Source organism: Durio zibethinus, chromosome 10, assembly GCF_047325235.1.
Source record: "Durio zibethinus cultivar Kanyao isolate XHJ-2024 chromosome 10, ASM4732523v1, whole genome shotgun sequence".
NCBI classification, from domain to species: Eukaryota; Viridiplantae; Streptophyta; class Magnoliopsida; order Malvales; family Malvaceae; genus Durio; species Durio zibethinus.
Window position 1 is genome coordinate 16,220,736 of NC_143171.1, and position 18,798 is coordinate 16,239,533.

Sequence of the window (18,798 nt, forward strand, 5' to 3'; positions counted from 1 at the left end):
GAAATAAAGATTCACCTTTTTTCACACTCATCTCTTTTGCATGGTGGTTATTAATCAAATATCAAGCTAGATTACTATTGTTATAAGGGCTCCACCGTGAACTCGTAGAAAAGTTTAAAGCTTTCAAAGCATTTTCTTGTCTTGCTTTCTATGTACTTACTTTATGCTTACTACTACAAGTTTCTAGGTGATCATTCATGAGAGAAAAAGTCTAAAGGCTAAACCTTATCATAAGGCCCTCTCATGTATTTGTTTTTATTTTAAATTTAATAAAAGTTGTAAGAAAAACCATTGTCTATCAATGGTATCCATGGTTTAATGCTATTAGAGGTTCTATCCACCATAATCTTTTCTATTGAACATAGTGCTTTAGTTCCACTTGGCTGCTTCTCTCCTTTCAAAAAAATAATAATAGAAAATAAACTTTCATTATCCCTTTTGGTTCACATGTTGTACACATATAAAAAATGGTTTTTTTTCTTTCTAAAAAGGGAATGAAAGTGTTATTTTGTTAGTAAGAGCACAGCCATGGTAGAGGTGGCAAAAGAGTCATGGCGTGAGGCAATAATGGTAAGATTGTTACATGGTATATGAAATCCCTTGTCATCCTTGTTTGTGCATGATAAGACTATATGAGAACATTAAAGACAAAGGCGTAAGACCATTTCCTTGTATTCTTTTTGCTTGATGGAGTAAGTTTAGAGTTGTAGTTGGAGCTTAATAGCATTTTGTTAAAATTGAAGCTTTAAGAGGTGGGGGAAGAGAGACCATATATATATATATTGTTGTTGACTTTGAATAGGTTAAGTTATTTTAGTTGAAATTCTCTAATAAACAAAATTTTCAAATATAAGTCATAAAGTTGGTTTCTAATAAAGTTTATTTGTATATTTAAGTTTATTCATGTCTATTTGTATATCTTTATGTTATTTAAGTTTAATTGCAAGTTTAATTTTGTATATATTAAATTACTTTATTAGTTGGATTTTTTGTTTGTTTTAATTTAATCTTTCATGCTTTAATTTATATTTGACATATTTTATTTTAGATACATGTAAAATAATATAATCATATGAATGAAAATTTTCAAGGATAAGATTAAAAGGAAGTCTAAGTAGTGATTCCTTAAAATCTCTAAGTGAGGACATTTTTCTAAAAATACTACCAAAGAAATGGAGTATTTACAAAAATATTCAATACAAAAAAGGTTGCATTTGTCTATTTTTCTAAAATTTTGATAGATATTGACAATAATATACAATTCCTCTTTTGGTAATGACACTGACATAATTAACTATTTTCTAAAAAATTAAAGATTAAAAATTAGAATTAAAAAATTAAAACATTAAAAATTGGAATTAAAATTAAATAATAAGGAAAAAGTAAATGAAATTTTTGAAGATGAGATTGTAAGAAAGTCCGAGTAGAAATTTCTAAAAAATCCCTAGGTAAGAAAATCCTTCTACAATATAGCCAAAATATTGAGGTATCTATAAAACATTTCAATATAATTTTATTTACCTTATTCCTTTGAAAAGTTTTTAATGATAATTGTAAAATAATTAAAAAAGATTAAAACATAATTAAAATGACTAACGAAATGTATAATATAAAGAAAATAAGTTTATATATTTTGTGTGCCTATTCTATTTTATTGTTTGCATTACATAATCTTGAAATTAATGAAATTTCCAATGATGGGACTTCGGGAAATCCAATTAGTTATTCTTGAGAATTCTTTAAGTGAGAAAAGTTTTCTAAAATTTGCTAAAGTATTGAAATATTTAAAAGTTTCTTTTCAATATGAAAATTTTTCATTTTATAATTATCTTCTTTAATTTGAATAGTTTTCTTAATAAATAAGAGTGTGTTTTTTAGAAAATAAATGTATTTGTAGATAATTATACTATTACATTCTTTTAAAGCAAAAAAAAAATCTTCAAAGATTAGATCCAAAGAAATTTGATTAGTGATTCTTTAGGAATCTCTAAGTAAGAAAATTTATCTAAAATGTCATCAATGAATTGGAGTATTTAGATTAATTTTCAATAAATATTTCATGTTTTTTAAATGGCATAAAATTTTTTTAAGAAAATATTATTTGATTTTAAACTATAGATATTATACTTTTGCATTTTTTAATTGCAAGTATCGGAAATAAATATGAGCTACCGAGAATACGATTTTTGAGAATTCAGAGTAGCGATTTTTAAAAATTTCTTAGGTGAGATAGTTCTTTTTAATATCGTCAAAGTATTGGAATATTTTTAAAAATTTTTCAATATGTAAGGTTCTTGTTTATTTTTCAAGCAAACTAAAAAAAATAAAAATATGTTTTTTATAATAAAGAGAATTAGGAAAATTAAATTTTAAATATCAAAATTAAGATCATTTTAGTCAATATTAAAAGATAATACATAATTAATTGATATCGTTTTAAATAAGCACTATAGGAGTGTTAATCTTTTCTCATGCATAATTAACTTTCGAACCCAAACTATTTTTGCAGACCCAAAAATTATCTTTTTAATAAATTTTAACTAGTTTTAAATTTTTATTAAGAAGATAAATTGTAATAGGTGGCCAATCACAGCTAACCAAAAAAAAAATCATTATGACTCTTTTTTGTTTTCAAATTCATCTAACAATCTCCAAAACTGTTACAATACCTTTCTAGTTTCAATAAATTTTGCAAATATTAATCAATACTTTTTGCTCTTGTGTATTTTTAGTACAGTAAGTCTTGGTGGCAAAAACATGTTTTGGCATTATTTCCATCATGGTGATTAGGCAAGCAAAAAATATTATTTGTTAATACATAAAAGTTGCTATGAAAAAAATTATACAGTTAGGAAAGGGAATAAGTACATAATTAATTCCTTTGGCTCAAATGTTTTTTTTTTCCTTGATTGAGATTGGAAAATGCTATTTGCCAATTAAAAAGCCATAAAATCTATCGACACTGGTATGAAAAAAAATTTTAAAATTTAAATAGAGTTCATTTTAATCCTCTTTTATTTATTTATGTAATTTGAATATTTCATTGTTCAAATTAAATAGTTAATCATGAAATTGCTTTAAATTATATCCACTAAATATACATTGCTTTAAATTGTTATTTTGAAATTCATTCCTCTTATAAGATGAAAATAACTGAAAGTGCTAGCTGTCAAAAATTTCACCAGTATGATAAAACAAGACTTAATGCTATAATAAAATGAAGTAAGGGGAGAAGAGTATGAAACCATGCAAGCAAAGCTACAAGGGTGAAGATAAGGATATGGGAAAATGAGGGCCAAATAATAATTTGAAAGAGAAAGGGGACCAATTACTATATTTGGAAGGGTCGAGTATTGTGCTTTGAGGGTTCAAATTTTGGGAAGGGTCGCGACTCCTCCTCTGGCTATGTCCCTGCATGTTAGGTTAGATAGAATCTGGTTTGGCTGTAATAATTATACTATGGTTGGTTTGTTCACACATGTCGCTATCAAAATGGTTAACGATGTGTTTGAAGAGGGTTTGGTAATGGCTTGGGCAATCTAGGTTTAAAATAATGAATATAGACACTGTAATGCGAGCTTTGTCCATTATCATAAAAAGAGTAATGGAACCTAAAATAATTGAGGCCCATGCAGCTGTGAAAGCCCTTGAGTTTTATAACAATCTGGGTTTTAATCACATTTTATTGGAAAGAGATGCAGTGGAAGTTTTAAGATGAAAATTGTATTGTACATTCCTATTTTGTTTAAAATCTTTTAAAAAATATTTGAGTTTTATTTTATTTTATTTATTTATTATTATTTTTCCTGGGCCTTGAGCTTTTAAATTATTTTGATTGGATTTTTTTATTTTGAGTCTTTAAATTGTCTTAAACTTTGGATTGGTTTGTTTTTTATTTAAGTTGGATAAGATCTACTAACTAAGCAGATATGGTAATTTATTTTCTTTTTGTTATATTTTTTTCCTTTTAATTCATTTATTATTTATTTTTAATAAAACCAAAAAATAAAAAATGAAAAAAGTGAAAAATTTGAAAAAAATAAAAAAGTTGAAAAATAATTAGAAAATTTTTGGAAAGAAATTGTAAAAAATCAAATCACACAAATCTAAATTGTCACAATCAATTTTGAAAATAAAATCCATTTTACAAAAGAAGGGAAATAAAAATAAAATAAGGAAATTTTGTGTTACGGCCAGATTTATTAGACTTTAATAACTATTGGACATGTTGCTTTATATTTGTCTTGGGTTTTTTATTGTTGTAGGCCTTTTAGGCCTTTTTTTTTTTATTTCCATTTGTTATTACTATAGGAAATTGGGAGTGAGTAAGAGTTTGAACTAGGAATCCAAGAATTCAGGAGTGTAATTGTATGGTGTCATTAGCCTGGATTAAAAGGTAGTAGGGAAATATAATCATTCATTTTGTTACATGAAAAATATAAAATTTACCCTTTTTTTTTAGCGTTTTCTTATTTTTCTCCTTCTTTTCTCTATTCTTTTTCTTCTTACTATTTTCTTCCTTGTTCTGTTATTTTTTTTATTGTGTTTATTAATTTTTGGTACATATCAATGGTATCAGGGCTTCAATCTTAGCCATGGATTAGGGTGTAGAGACTAGATTTTAGATTGACAAAACTCTAGTACAAAAACTAATGGAACATTTCGAATCTAGGTTGGATAATATGTTTAAGCGGTTGCATAAAGATATTCGATCCGACCTATAAAGCTTTAGTTCACAACTTGACCAATTATTTGTTACTCTGGAAAATATCAATGAATTGGTGAGTGACTATGAGATGATTAAGCAAAAGAACTAGCAAGTTGAACAACAAGTTGAACATAACACTTCTATAATAATCCCTATAAATCTTTTTTTTTCCTTTGACTCCATTACCACCAAAACCCATCTTAGACATACCAGTACTTAAAAAATTTAATGAGTTTAATTTTGTTAAATTACCCATCAAAATGGATATTAAGCATGCTATTTATTCAATTGCTAGTCTTTTTATGTTAAAGAATGTACAACCTTTTACTGAATGAAATGAGTATGAGTTTGTTGATGTTGAAAATAATGAAAAATTAACTAAACCTATCATTTTTGGGGCTGTTGATGTTTGTCGAGAGCTTAAATGAGCCTATCATAGATGTATGTGCTTGAGAATAAGTTGGTTGTGGTTACTGATTATTATAGGTTTTGGCTTCTCGTAATGGGAAAGAGTCATATCAATGGGTGGCAACTTGTACCGAAACAAGTTAAACTCAATTTAGTTAGAATAATTGGTGTTCTTTATTTTATTGCTAAAATTAATGGTTACCATTGGCTCTCATCATCTTTTGTCGCCAATAGTACACTCTTAGGTTTGAATTTTATAATTGAAAATTGTCTTGTTGATATTACTGTTGAGGTATACAAGACCCTTATTAGATTGAAGGTTGACATTGCTTATGGTTTGGAATTGATTTGTGGAATTCTAGGTGAAAGAAATTAAACTATTGTGTTGTTTGGGTTTTTTAAGTCCAATGGTGAAGATGTGGTTTGTCTGACAAGAATTCTACTACCTTGTCTAAGCCATTGTATACTTTGGATGTTGTCATAATGTATAGGTCTGTAAATCTATCACTAGACATAACTTAAAGAGTTACCATCAATCTTTTATTAAAGGTGTGATTGATCTAGGTGAATCTATTCTTTTGAGGAAATCCTAAACTTAACTAAAGGTCTTAAAGAATAGGTTCTAGTCTATTAATAAGAATATGATTCAGGAGTTCGATTACATATGAAAAAAATTGTAGCATTCTCACATACCCATCCTAAGATGGTATCATTTAATTTTGAATTATCATAATAATCACTTTGGTTCTAATAGTCTTTTATTAAATTTTAATATTTAAATATTAAAAATAACTTCTAAGATTTTTTCATCAATTTGGTAAAATTCTTAAAAATATTTTCTCACCTCAAGAACATTCAAGAATCTCATTTGTTTTCTTAAAAAGATTCCATCATTGTAAAAAGACTTAATCATTTATTTAGATTTTTGCTTTAAGAAAAATATATCTAATTCTTCTACTATTTAGGTCAAAATTATAAATATTTTCTCACTAAAAAAATTCTTAGATAATCATCCATTTGTAATTATTAAAAATTCTATTCTCAAAATTTATTTTTTATTTTGCTTCTAATATATCTAAATTTTTCATCATTTTTGTCAAATTTAGAAATATTTTTCTCATATAAAAATTTTTAAGAGAATCAACAATTCTTGATTTCTTAAAATTTTATCTTCAGATTTATTTTACTTTTATTTCAAAATTTTATTTTTTTTTATTTCTAAAAATTTAACATTTCTATCTTTATTATTTATTATGCTTAAAAAATATCATTATTAAAATTTTATCTAATTTTGCTACCATTCTCGCAAACTTTAGAAATAAATTTATCAACTAAAATTTTTTTAAAAATTCACCAATTCTTAATTTTTAGACTTTCATAATTGGAATAAACTTTATTTGAATTTTTTATTTAATATTATATACTTTATCCATACCAAATAATAAAACAACTTTTCTAAAACTATCCATGAAATAAAGTGACTAAATAAGAAATAAAAGATTCATAAAAAAAGAAGGAAAAGACAAATAAGCACCAAAGTGGGCGTTGGAGCCTTTCAGCACGTGGGCCTTTAAACTAAAAATCTCTCCGATATGTTTGTCGGTTTTACCCGCTCCTTCACTTCTTTACCGCTTATACTCTGTACAAACCAAGGCTTCTTTGTTTACAAAACACAGCCACCATTCTCAATCTTTAGTCGCCGCTCATGATTCCCTCCCTTTTCTATTTTACTTCTTCTCTTATTGTACCTTTTGATTACTCTCCATTTTCGCCTATTTAAGAGACCCGAAAGCTCTCCGGTTGATCTGGTTTCGCTGGTACCGCTGTTGACCACCGTAGATGCCACTGTTTTTGCCGCACTCCTACCGCCATCGTAAAGCCCAAAATCAACCTTGGCTCAATTTCATTTCTTTTTTTCCAGTTAGCCACAGGCTCGAAAAGCGCCCAAAAAATTGCAGAATGAAAACTCATTTCGATCTTTGATCTTTCTGTATACCTATCTGATTATAGATGGTTCTATGTCCATTGGGTTTCTGTTTTATTTGCTTTTGGTTGCTATTGGTTTTATTATTTATTGTGACTTTACTGGGTGTATATCTGCCTAGATCGGTTTGGGTATGGAGTTGTGGATTGGGGCTATTCGCTCTAGGTATTTGATGGGATGAGGATTTTGATGGCTAGGCAGTGATGTAGTGGTGTTTTGGCATAGATGGAGGGATGGTTTAAGTGGGGTTTCTGACTTGGGTTGTTCAATCTAGATTTGTTGATTACTTTCGGTTTCTAGATTTTTGCTACTGAGCCTGTGTTCAAAATTCAGTGTTTTCTTTGATTGAGTAACTGGCAATGGTTGTCGATTGTAGTCTGTGTGATGGTTTCTGGGAAGTTGTTACTTGTTTGTATGGTGTCTTTGTATAGGTTTGTGGTAGTAGAAGGGAGGCTTGGTTTGGGTCGTTGATGGCAGAGAGCAGTGAGCTGTTTTGGTGATAAGGTAATGGCTGGGTGGATTGGTTGTGCCGTGCAGTAACGTTGGAGAGGCTGCTATGGTCGCTTTGGTGGAATGATGTGGAAAATTGAGTTAAGATGGTGATCGAACCACTCCCCCCTATGCTGTGAATTCTCCTCTGTTTAAATAGGGGATAGTCTCGATTAAGGAAGAATTGTAGATCAAATATAATTCTTGGTGAAACACTATTCAATTTCTGTAGAATTTTATCAAATAAAACTTAATCTTCATATAAAGTTTGATCTTCATAAATTGATCTCATCAGATTTTCAAAATGTTCCAATTTCCAACTTTCCCCTTTTTTATTTTGTTTTTTTCAATTTTTTATTTAATTAAATTTTTAAGAAAAGAGAAAATAATAAAAACAAACGAAATTGAGCTATCATTTAAGGATAAAACCTAACAATCTTAGTTAATGTAATAATGCTCAAAATGGTATGGCCTAATATCGATAACGAATATTTCAGAAATAAAAGCGGAAACTCAAAAGCACAACATTGGACAAAATAAAATGTTTATTATTGTCTTATTTTGTGCATTTTTTGTGAAATAAGAATTATGTAAATACATAGATTCTCATTACGTCTGCGTCAAAAGTTCACAATTTAGAATTCAATAATTCAAAGGTTCATATTTTAAAGATTCGTAAAATTCAAAAATTTGTAAGATTTCAAAAGCTTGCAAGAATTGAAAGATTCGTAAAAATTCAAAGATTTGCAATATTTTTAAATTTGTAAGAATTGAAAGATTTACAAGATTTTCATATTCACAAGAACTTATATTCGTAAGAATTTAATATTACAAAATTTTTAGATTTACAAGAACTCATGTTCACAAGAATTTTCATATTCGTAAAAATTTAGATTCGCAAAAATTTTATATTCGTAAGAACTTAGATTTGCAAGACACAAAGATTTGCAAGAAATTTTAAATTCACATGAATTTTTATATTCATTAAAATTTCAGTTTCGTAAGAACTCAGATTAACAAAAACAAAAAGTTTCTTAAGAGTTTCAGATTCACAAAAATTTTAAAACTTTGCGAGTGTAAAGATTCGCAATTGTAATTATTAGAAATCTACACCAAAAGTTTTTAAATTTACATATAAAATTTAAAGATTCGCATTCGAAAAATTTTTATTAGTGATTCACATCCAAAAACTTGAAATTCTCATGTAAGATTCAAAGATTTGCATTAAAAAATTTTTTGTTAGTGTATCACATCTAAATTTTCTAAATTCACTTACAAGATTCAAAGATAAAAGATTTTTGTTAATGATTCTCATCCAAAATTCAAAGCTTTCACATTCGAAAAATTCAAAACTCATAAAAAATTTCAAGGCTTACATCCATAATTTATATATTCTCAGTCAAAATTTCATAATTTACATCCTAACCTTTCTAAGATTCTCATTCAACAACTTTAGAGATTCACATCCAAAACTTCAAGGTTTTCACATTTAAAAAATTTAGGGATTTACATCCAAATTTTAAAAAATTCTCATTAAAAATGTTTTTGAGATTCACATCTAAAATTCAATGATTCTCATTTAAGAAATTTTAAAGATTCTCATTTGAATATTCTTAAAGATTATACACAGAGGTCTTATAAATCAATCTCAACATTGAAAAAGCCCTTTAAAAGTGAAGGCTCCACAACTTTAATATCTTGAAAAAATATTCGGAGCTTTTAAAGATTATTTCTAGAAGTCTTATAAATCGTACACGAAAGTCTTATAAATCACGCCTATCTTCGAAAAAAGTTTCCTTAAAAAAAGGCTCTACAATTGAAAAAATGTTCTCTTAATCCAAGAAGTAAAAAATATCATCTTAAAAAGTTTTCTTCATTCGAGGATTCAAATGTTCAAAACATGACAATTCTCAACTTCTCACCAAAAACAAAATTTTGTATGTAATAAATGCCATGACAATAATGCAAATGCCTTCTAAATGATGCAAATGCAACAATTTAGATTCTCACTAAATGGTGTAAATGCATGTCCATGATTCAAATGCTTACTACATAATGCAAATGCCTGTCTATACAATTAGGCAAATGCAATTATCAAAATAAAGAATTTCTTTGCCCCAAAAAATCACTCTTGTCTTATTGGCCTTGAAATCATCTATCTCTAATCCATCATAATGCAAGAATTCAAATTTGAGTTTTTTTTTCCTTACAAAAGAATGTAATAGTAATTGCCCCAATAAGGTCATTAGAATTTCATTTTTACAAAATGTTCATATTCTCATCCTAAATATATTGAATAATAACAGAAAATTACCCTACATTACTTATTTTCCATGATCAAAATGAAAATGAATCAATTTTTCACTTTTGTTTTAAAACATGTGATGGAATATTTTGGGAACAAATGATTACTACCAAGAAAGAATAAGGTAAATTTCAACTAGGTCTACCCAAAATACTAAAACAATACATCAAGATCTTAGATATCGAAGTTGATTATGCTATAGGATAAAAAGGGAAAATCAATGCTTCCTTATAAAGGCTCACAAATGATAGTTTTTTTTTTTTTTTAAGAGCACATTTTCAATTAAACTTTGTACAAGACTACAGAAAAAAAAATTACCTAAAAAATATGTACATACAAACATTTTTATATGGATTAAAAATGTATGTATAAATGCACCTATACACTAAAAAAGTTCATTCCCAATTAAACTATGTGCAATCTTAAAAAGAATAAAAACTGCACCAAACAAATGAAATGATGTACATACAAAAATATTCACATGGATGAAAAGATGTATGTCTAATTAAATGTATGCCAATCATTGATTCATTATTTTCAATTATGTAAGATAGCAAAGATTGTGCCAGACAAATAAAATAATTTACATACAAATATGTGTTCATGAATGCAAACACATATATCCATTACATAATGTAAATAAAAAAATTCATATTTAAAATTATATGCAAAATTGAGGAGAGTGAAATGAAATAATGCATATAATCAAAAACAAGAATCATTTTAAAATAAACTAAAAAAAAGAGGCAAAGTAGATAATGTATGTATAAGTGCATGTAGTAAATAAGAACATATGATGCAAATAAAAATACAAAATTTCAACTCAAAATCTCACATCTTCCCATTTTAAAGTAAAAAATCTTTTTAGAAAATTTCTTCATAAATTTAATTGCAGAGTTATCTTAATAAAAATAAAAATATCAACAAAGACAAGATCAACGTGAAAACATGTGCTAGTCAAGGGATTGATATAGACTAAGTTTAAGCATCCTAAGTTTTCTATATGCTTGGTTAGGATATTGGGCCAAACTAAAAGTTTTCGAATTGTTCCTTTCATTAATATCCGTGATAGACTAGTAAGGCATTCCAATTCTCACACATTACAAGCTACCAATAGAAAGAATTCAATTTGAATGAGAGTATTTCGCTAGCCATTGTGAAGATTATCATCTTACGAAAATGTAGGTACTTTACTCCCTCATAAGAGGAACGGAGCCTAGATGTAGAACCCATATGATGTACATGCATGTGATAGCGTATGAACAAACACATATATCTTTATTTATAATTTTTCCAAGCCAAGTCAAAGAATGAAAGAGCAATAAAGTTAATAAATACAAAAAAAAAAAATCAACAATTTAAGATCAATCAAACCAAAAATTAGGATAATTCAAAATTAATTAATAGTTTGACTCTTTAGGTCTCCACTAGAGTCACCAAACTATCATAACGTATAAATCCGTAAACCTATAATTAGACACAACTTAAGAAGTCGTCACTAATCTTTTATTAAAGGTATGATTGGTCACCTAGGTGAATCTATTCTTTTAAGAAAATCTTAAACTTGACTAAAAGTCCCTTAAAAATAGATTTTGGTCTACTAATCAAAATAAGATTCAAAAGTTCAGTTATGTATGGGGAAGATTATAGCACCCCTACATGCCCATCCTAAGATTGTACTATTTAATTTTGAATTATCCTGATAATCATCTTGGTTCTGATGATCTTTTATTAAATTTTCATTTTTAAATATTGAAAATAACTTCTAAGATTTCTCTATCAATTTGACAAAATTTTTAAAAGTATTTTTACCTCCAGAGTATTTAAGAATCTCATTTGTTTCTTTGAAAAGACCTCATCTTTGGAAAAAGACTTAATCATTTATTTAGATTTTTGCTTTATGAAAATTATATATAAATCTTCCACCATTTAGGCCAAAATTAAAAATATTTTTTCACTTAAAAAATTTTTAGATAGTCATTCATTTGTGATTATTAAGAATTTCATAATTGAAAATTATTCCTTATTTTGTTTCTAATATATTTAAATTTTTCACCATTTAGGCCAAATTTAAAAATATTTTTCTCATCTAAAAATTTAAAAAAAAAATCAACCATTCTTTATTTTTTAAAATTTTATCTTCAAATTTACCTTACTTTTATTTCAAAATTTTATTTTTATTATTTCTAAAAATTTAACATTTCTGTCTTTATTATTTATTATACTTAAAAACTATCGTTATTAAAATTTTATTATTAAAATTTAACATTTTTTTTTATTATTTATATGCTTAAAAACTATCATTATTAAAATTTTATCTAATTTTGTCACCATTTTAGCAAAATTTAGAAATAAATTCCTTAACTAAAAATTTCTAAAAAATCAATTATTCTTGATTTTTAGACTTTCATTGTTGGAATAATTATAAATTTTTTATAATTTATAAAAACTTTATTTGAATTTTTTTATTTAATATTATATACTTTATCCAAACCAAATAATAAAATACTTTCTAAAACTATCCAAGAAATAAAGTGACTAAATAAGAAATAAAATAATAATAAAAAAAGGAAAAGACAAATAAGTACCAAAGTGGGAGTTTGAGTCTCTAAGCACGTTGGCCTTTGGACTAAAAATCTCTCCAATGTATTTACCCGTTCCTTCACTTCGTTTTTGCTTATGTTCTCTACAAACCAAGGCTTCTTTGTATACAAAACACAACCACCATTTTCAATCTTTACTCGCCGCTCATGATTCCCTCCCTTTTCTGTTTTACTTCTCTTATTATACCCTTTGATTACTCTCCATTTTCGCCTATTTAAGAGACTCGAAAGCTCTCCAGTTGATATGTTTCCGCTAGTACCGCTGTTGACCACCACAGATATTGCCGCAGTTGTCGCACTCCTACTGCTGTCGTAAAGCCCGAAATCAACCTTGGCTCAATTTCATTTCTCCTTTTCCAATTAGCCATAGGCTAGAAAAGCGCTCGAAAAGCCCCCCAAGAAATTACAAAATGAAAACTCCTATTTAATCTTCACTCTTTCTGTACACCTCTCTGATCATAGATGGTTCTATGTCTATTGGGTTTCTGTTTTATTTGCTTTTGGTTGCTAACGGTTTTATTGTTTATTGTGACTTTGCTGGGTTTATATCTGCCTAGATCGGTTCGGGTATGGAGTTGTGGCTTGGGGAAGCTGGGTGAATGTGTGTTTGATGGTTAGGCAATGATGTAGTGGTGTTTTGGCATAGATGAAGGGATGGTTTAAGTGGGGTTTCTTACTTGGGTTGTTCAATCTAGAATTGTTAATTGCTTTCGGTTTCTAGATTTTGCTACTGACCTCGTGTTGAAAATTCAGTGTTTTCTTTGATTGATAAACTGGCGATGGTTTTCGATTGTAGTTTGTGTGATGGTTTTCGGGAAGTTGTTACTTGTTTCTATGGTGTCTATGTTTGGGTTCGTGGTGGTAGATGGGAGGCTCGGTTTGGGTTATGGATGAAAGAGAGCAGTTGGCTGTTTTGGTGATAAGGTAATGGCTTCGTGGATTGGTTGTGCCGTGCAGTAGCGGTGGAGAGGCTGCAATGGTCAGCTATGGTGGAATGATGTGGAAAATTGAGTGAAGATGGTGATCGAACCACTCCCTCCTATGCTATTAATTCTTCTCTGTTTAAAAAAGGGATAATCCCGATTAAAGGAAGAATTGTAGATCAAATCTAATTCTTGGTGAAACACTATTCAATTTCTGTAGAATTTTACCAAATAAAACTTAATCTTCATATAAAGTTTGATCTTCATAAATTGATCTTTATCAGATTTTTTTTTCAATTTCTAACTTTCTTTTTTCAATTTTTTATTTAACTAATTTTTTTTTAAAGAAAATAATAAAAACAAACAAAATTGAGCTATTATTTACAGGATAAAACCTAGCAATCTTAATTGATGCGATAATGCCCAAAATGGTATGCCCAATATAGATAACCAAAATTTTGAAAGTAAAAGTCGTAACTCAAAAGCATGGATAAAATGGGGTGTCTACTCATATCTCTCAAATTCCTATTGACATGCCCACTTTAACAGATAAAGATAAAAGAGGTTATATGCACATGGGGTGTTCAAAATAGCATAAACTTCTTTTCCCTGTCTTATAACCGACATGCAGAAGATATTCATGAGCTTCTTATTAATGACTAGTTAAGAGTCAAAGAATATATCTCTATTCTTGATCTTGCATAATTTAATAAATTGAGTGCTAAGCTCATTCTTGGAGATGATTGTTTTGTTATTCAAAAGAATAGAGTGGTTACTGCTTATTGTTGTGTGGTATAAGTTTCTTGAGGGTTGGAGCTGAGTTTTTAACCAAGCACTACAACCAACATATTACGTACATTCCACTACCGTCATGGGAAAACTATTTGAATTTTTTCATGCTGGCAGGGTTATCAGTGAAGACTTATTGCTTCTGTGATCCAACAACTCGTGGGCTCAATTTCCAGGAGTTGCTAGAAGATCTTGTTGTAGCACTAATTAGAGCTACAGTGCTTCTGCGTCCTTGTGCTCATAACCCAATTAGTGTTGACCCAACTTTTGAGCAATGGGAATAGATCCGGCTTTTGATAAGATAAAAAAGGTTACTGCCTTTTTTCAACAGTGCTTACCAAGGATTCACAAGCTGTAACTTAAATGCAAATGCACCGTTTGTTAGCATGTTTATTGTAGATGATGGGAAATGCCTTATAGCTCATAGTTATGCCAAAAAAATGGGACTTTATGGGGAGCATGTTGGTGTTTTCAGCATTGTCTATAAGGCAGCTGATGTAAGCACGGTTGAGAGCCAATTGTAGCTTGTGATTAGGTCTATGTATTCTAACCCAGCTATTCGTGGTGCATTAATTACAGCCACCATTCTCAAGAATAGTGATATGTATAATGAGTGGAAAATTGAACTGTTTCTAATTTCAGTGCATTCATTTGAAGATGGGTCAGCTGCTACCAATGTGGGCTCTACTTCAGTTTAAGATGATAATGAAAAAAGAAAGATCTTAAGTTTTTTTAAAGATGATATTTGTAGTAAAATTCAGGATATATCTTTCCAATGCATGCTTAAAAAAGAAAACTTGTCATTAGAACAGTCTTTTTTGTTAGCTCAATGGATTAAAAAAACTAAGAGGGTAGTGAATTGATTAAGTATAAATTTTAACAAATTGATTGCCAATAAGCAAATAAACACAATATATATAAGCACAACAACAATAACTTGAAAAATGAAGAGATAGAGTTGGAGAATCAAACACCAAAATTTATAGAAGTTCAACTCTTTCTTAAGGCACCTACAACCTCTCCCTTAACCTTGTCAAGGAGTTTAATCCACTATCAAAATGTTGAATGTTACAATAAGTTTCTTCCTAAGCTTGATAAAATCAACAAATCTACCTCTTAAGGATTATTCTCTCCTTTAAGCTCACAATCTCACAATTCAAATCTTATAATAATTTTGCAAACTCAAAAACCTCTTTAAGGTTGGGTGTTTGCTATTTTGAAGTACAAATGAATGCTATGAAAGATATCAAGAGAAAATGAATACAAGATTAAACTTATGCTCTTTTCACACAACAATATGATCTTTAATGCTTGCGGAAGATGGAGGATGGAAACAATCAATTTATTTGGCTTTTGATGTCTTGTAATCTAGTGGGAGACCTGTTTTTATATGTAGAAAAGAGAAAAGAGCTGTTAGTTACATTTAATGCTTAGAGGGCTAGAGAACAAGAAAATATGATTATTTAAAGCTATCAGGGCTAAACTGATCGATCCCTTTTTAAAGGGATAAATTGGTTTTGGCCTTTCAAGCCAAAACTTTCTTCATTAAAACATGACCTGATCAATTAGGTGGAAGACTCAATCAATCCATTCTCAGACCTAATCAATCCTATAAAATGGGTGATCAATCCATTTTCAACTTTTTGAAATCAATAATACTTCTTGATACAAAACCTATCAATCTATATAAAGAGGAGATCAATCCTGTATGGTAGAGGATCGATTGATTTTTCATTTTTGAAACTTGGAAGCATTTTGCTTGGAAAACAAATCGATCTTATATAGTAAGGGATATAGGATCGATCCTATCTTTAAAAGGATTAATCCCTTCTTTTCATTTTTGCATAAAACATGTTCAAACTTTGAAAAGAAGTTTGTTTTTGCTCTAAAGCATTTTTCACTTGATAAATGGCTATAAAAACTTTCTTTTTGAGTTCAAAGTAATTTATTCTAGTTTTAAAAATATTGTTTTATCATTTCAAAATAACCATCAACTCAAGGCCAACACTTTCAATAAAGGGTTTTGGTGTTATAGAGTGATGATTTTGAAGGTAAGGGTGATTTTGGCCAATATTGTTCTAGGCTATTTGATTTAATCAAGTTTATTGCTTCAAATAGGCTTTTAGTGGCTAGTGCTAAAGTTTCTAAAAGAATTATTATGATTAGCATGAACTTTTTGAATTCCCCAATGTCTGCTTAGGACTCAGCTATGGAAGAAAGCATGCAAGTGGCTTTGGAAGGTTTTTGGCTTTATTTTTTATGGATAAAATGACTTGGTAAGTGACACTACAGAAAATAGAGTTTTAGTGGTTGTTTTTTAGCAACATTTTTAAAGAAACACCACAAAGTTTCGTGTTTTTATAAGGTTAGTGGCGTTTTTTATAAAACGCCACTAAATTCTTATATAGCGGCGTTTGGATTTAAAAACGCCATTGAAAAAATAATTTTGTGGCATTTGATAACTTAAACACCGCTATGTACTTTGACTTTATAAATATAGCAACGTTAATAATGTAAACACCACTAATAGACATTTTTGCACTCCTTAAAAAACTTTCAAAATGCTAGAGAAAAGGATCAAACCTAAGGCTTGATGGTTAATAGCCGTATGTTCAAACCAACTGAACTGCTCCAGTTTTTTTAGCAAAGGATTATTCAAGGCGTTTATAAACGCTACTAACAGGCGTTTTTGTACTCCTTAAAAAACCTTCAAAACGCTAAAGAGAGGGATCGAACCTAGGACCTTATGGTTAATAGCCTTATGCTCTAACCGACTAAATTGCTCTAGTGTTTTTAGCAAAAGATTATTCAAGATGTTTTTGACCAAAAACATCTTGAATAATCCCCAATAAAAATTAAAGGAGATTATTCAAGGCATTTTCTACCAAAACCACCTTGGATAATCCCTAATAAAAAATGAAAGGGATTATTCAAGGTGTTTCTAGTTAGAAATGCCTTGAATGACCCCATTCAATTTTTTGTAAGGGATTATTTAAGGAGTTTTTGGTAAAAAACACCTTGAATAATCCCAAAAAAAGGTAAGAGATTATTTAAGGTGTTTTTGGCTAGAAAACACCTTGAATAATCCCTTTCAATTTTTTCTAAGGGATTATTCAAGGCGTTTTCTAGCCAAAAACACCTTAAATAATCTAAAAAAAATAAAAGGGTATTATTAAAGGTATTTTTTTTTTGTAGAAAATGCCATGAATAATCCTAAAAAATTTGGAAGAGGATTATTTGAGGCATTTTTGGCCAGAAATGACTTAAATAATCCTATTCAATTTTTTTAAGGGATTATTTAAGGTGTTTTCTAGCCAAATACACTTTAAATAATCTTCTTTCATTTTTTTTGGATTATTCAATGCGTTTTTGACCAGAAACACTTTGAATAATCTCCAAAAAAAATTGAAGGTAATTATTGAAGGTGTTTTTGACAAAAAAACACCTTAAATAATCCCCTAAAAAATCAAAGGGGATTATTCAAGGCATTTTTTGCTAGAAATGCCTTGAATAACCCCATTTAGTTTTTTGCAATGGATTATTTAAAGCATTTTCTAGCCAAAAATACCTTGAATAATCCTAAAAAAAGGGAGAGATTATTGAAGGTATTTTTTGTAGAAAACACCTTGAATAATTTCTCAAAAATTAAAGAGATTAATTAAGGCATTTTTAGCTAGAATTACCTTGAATAACCCTATTCATTTTTTTGTAAGGCATTATTCAAGGCATTTTTTAGCCAAAAACACCTTGAATAATCTAAAAAAAAATGGAAGGGGATTATTCAAGGTATTTTTAACATAAAAGCCTTGAGTAATCTCCAAAAAAAATTAAAGAGGATTATTGAAGGTATTTTTAGCCAAAAACACTTTGAATAATCCAAAAAAAAAAGAATAGGATTATTGAAGGCATTTTTTGCCAGAAACACCTTGAATAACCCCATTCAATTTTTTTTGGATTATTCAATGTGTTTTTAGCTAGAAATGCCTTGAATAATAAAAAAAAAATTAGAGGAGATTATTAAAGGCATTTTTAGTTGAAAACACCTTCAATAATCACACTTTTTTGCTTCTAAATTTTACTTAAATTCAAATCCACGAGACCTTTTTTTGCTTTTCTTTTCCCTACTAATTTCTTATATTTCAGCTCATTTTGGGTTACTTTTTTCTCATTTTCTAGCTAAGTTTCAGTCATTTTGTGGTCAATTTGCATCTTTTTTCCTTTCATTTTTGCAAATTTCAAGTTAGCTTTCTTGCATTTTGGGTCAAATCCCTAAACTTTCAATTTGATTTGTTAGGTCAAATTCTTAAACTTCCTATCTGATTTGTTATGTTTCTTGCCGTCGTTCAAGCTCCATTGGTAAGCTCCATTTTAACATTGACAATTTTTAGTGTTTGACCTTTTTTTTCTTTTTTTACCAATTTGTTATGTTATTGTAGTTCTGAGTTTAGTTTTGTTTGATTGGTGAGAAAAATTCAAGATAGAACAGAAAGTGAAAGAAATAGGGTTTTTTTTTGAAAACTTGAAATTAAACGTTGAATTTAGTTACAAACATGAATGAAATTTTAGGTTTAGTTTTTTCTTTCATAGAA

General features: G+C 28.6%; 1 pseudogene; it reads left to right on the plus strand.

The window, feature by feature from the left end:
- Positions 1-13,839: 13,839 nt before the first annotated feature.
- On the plus strand, positions 13,840-14,907 carry LOC111293332 (aspartate aminotransferase, cytoplasmic pseudogene; annotated as a pseudogene).
- Positions 14,908-18,798: the final 3,891 nt, after the last annotated feature.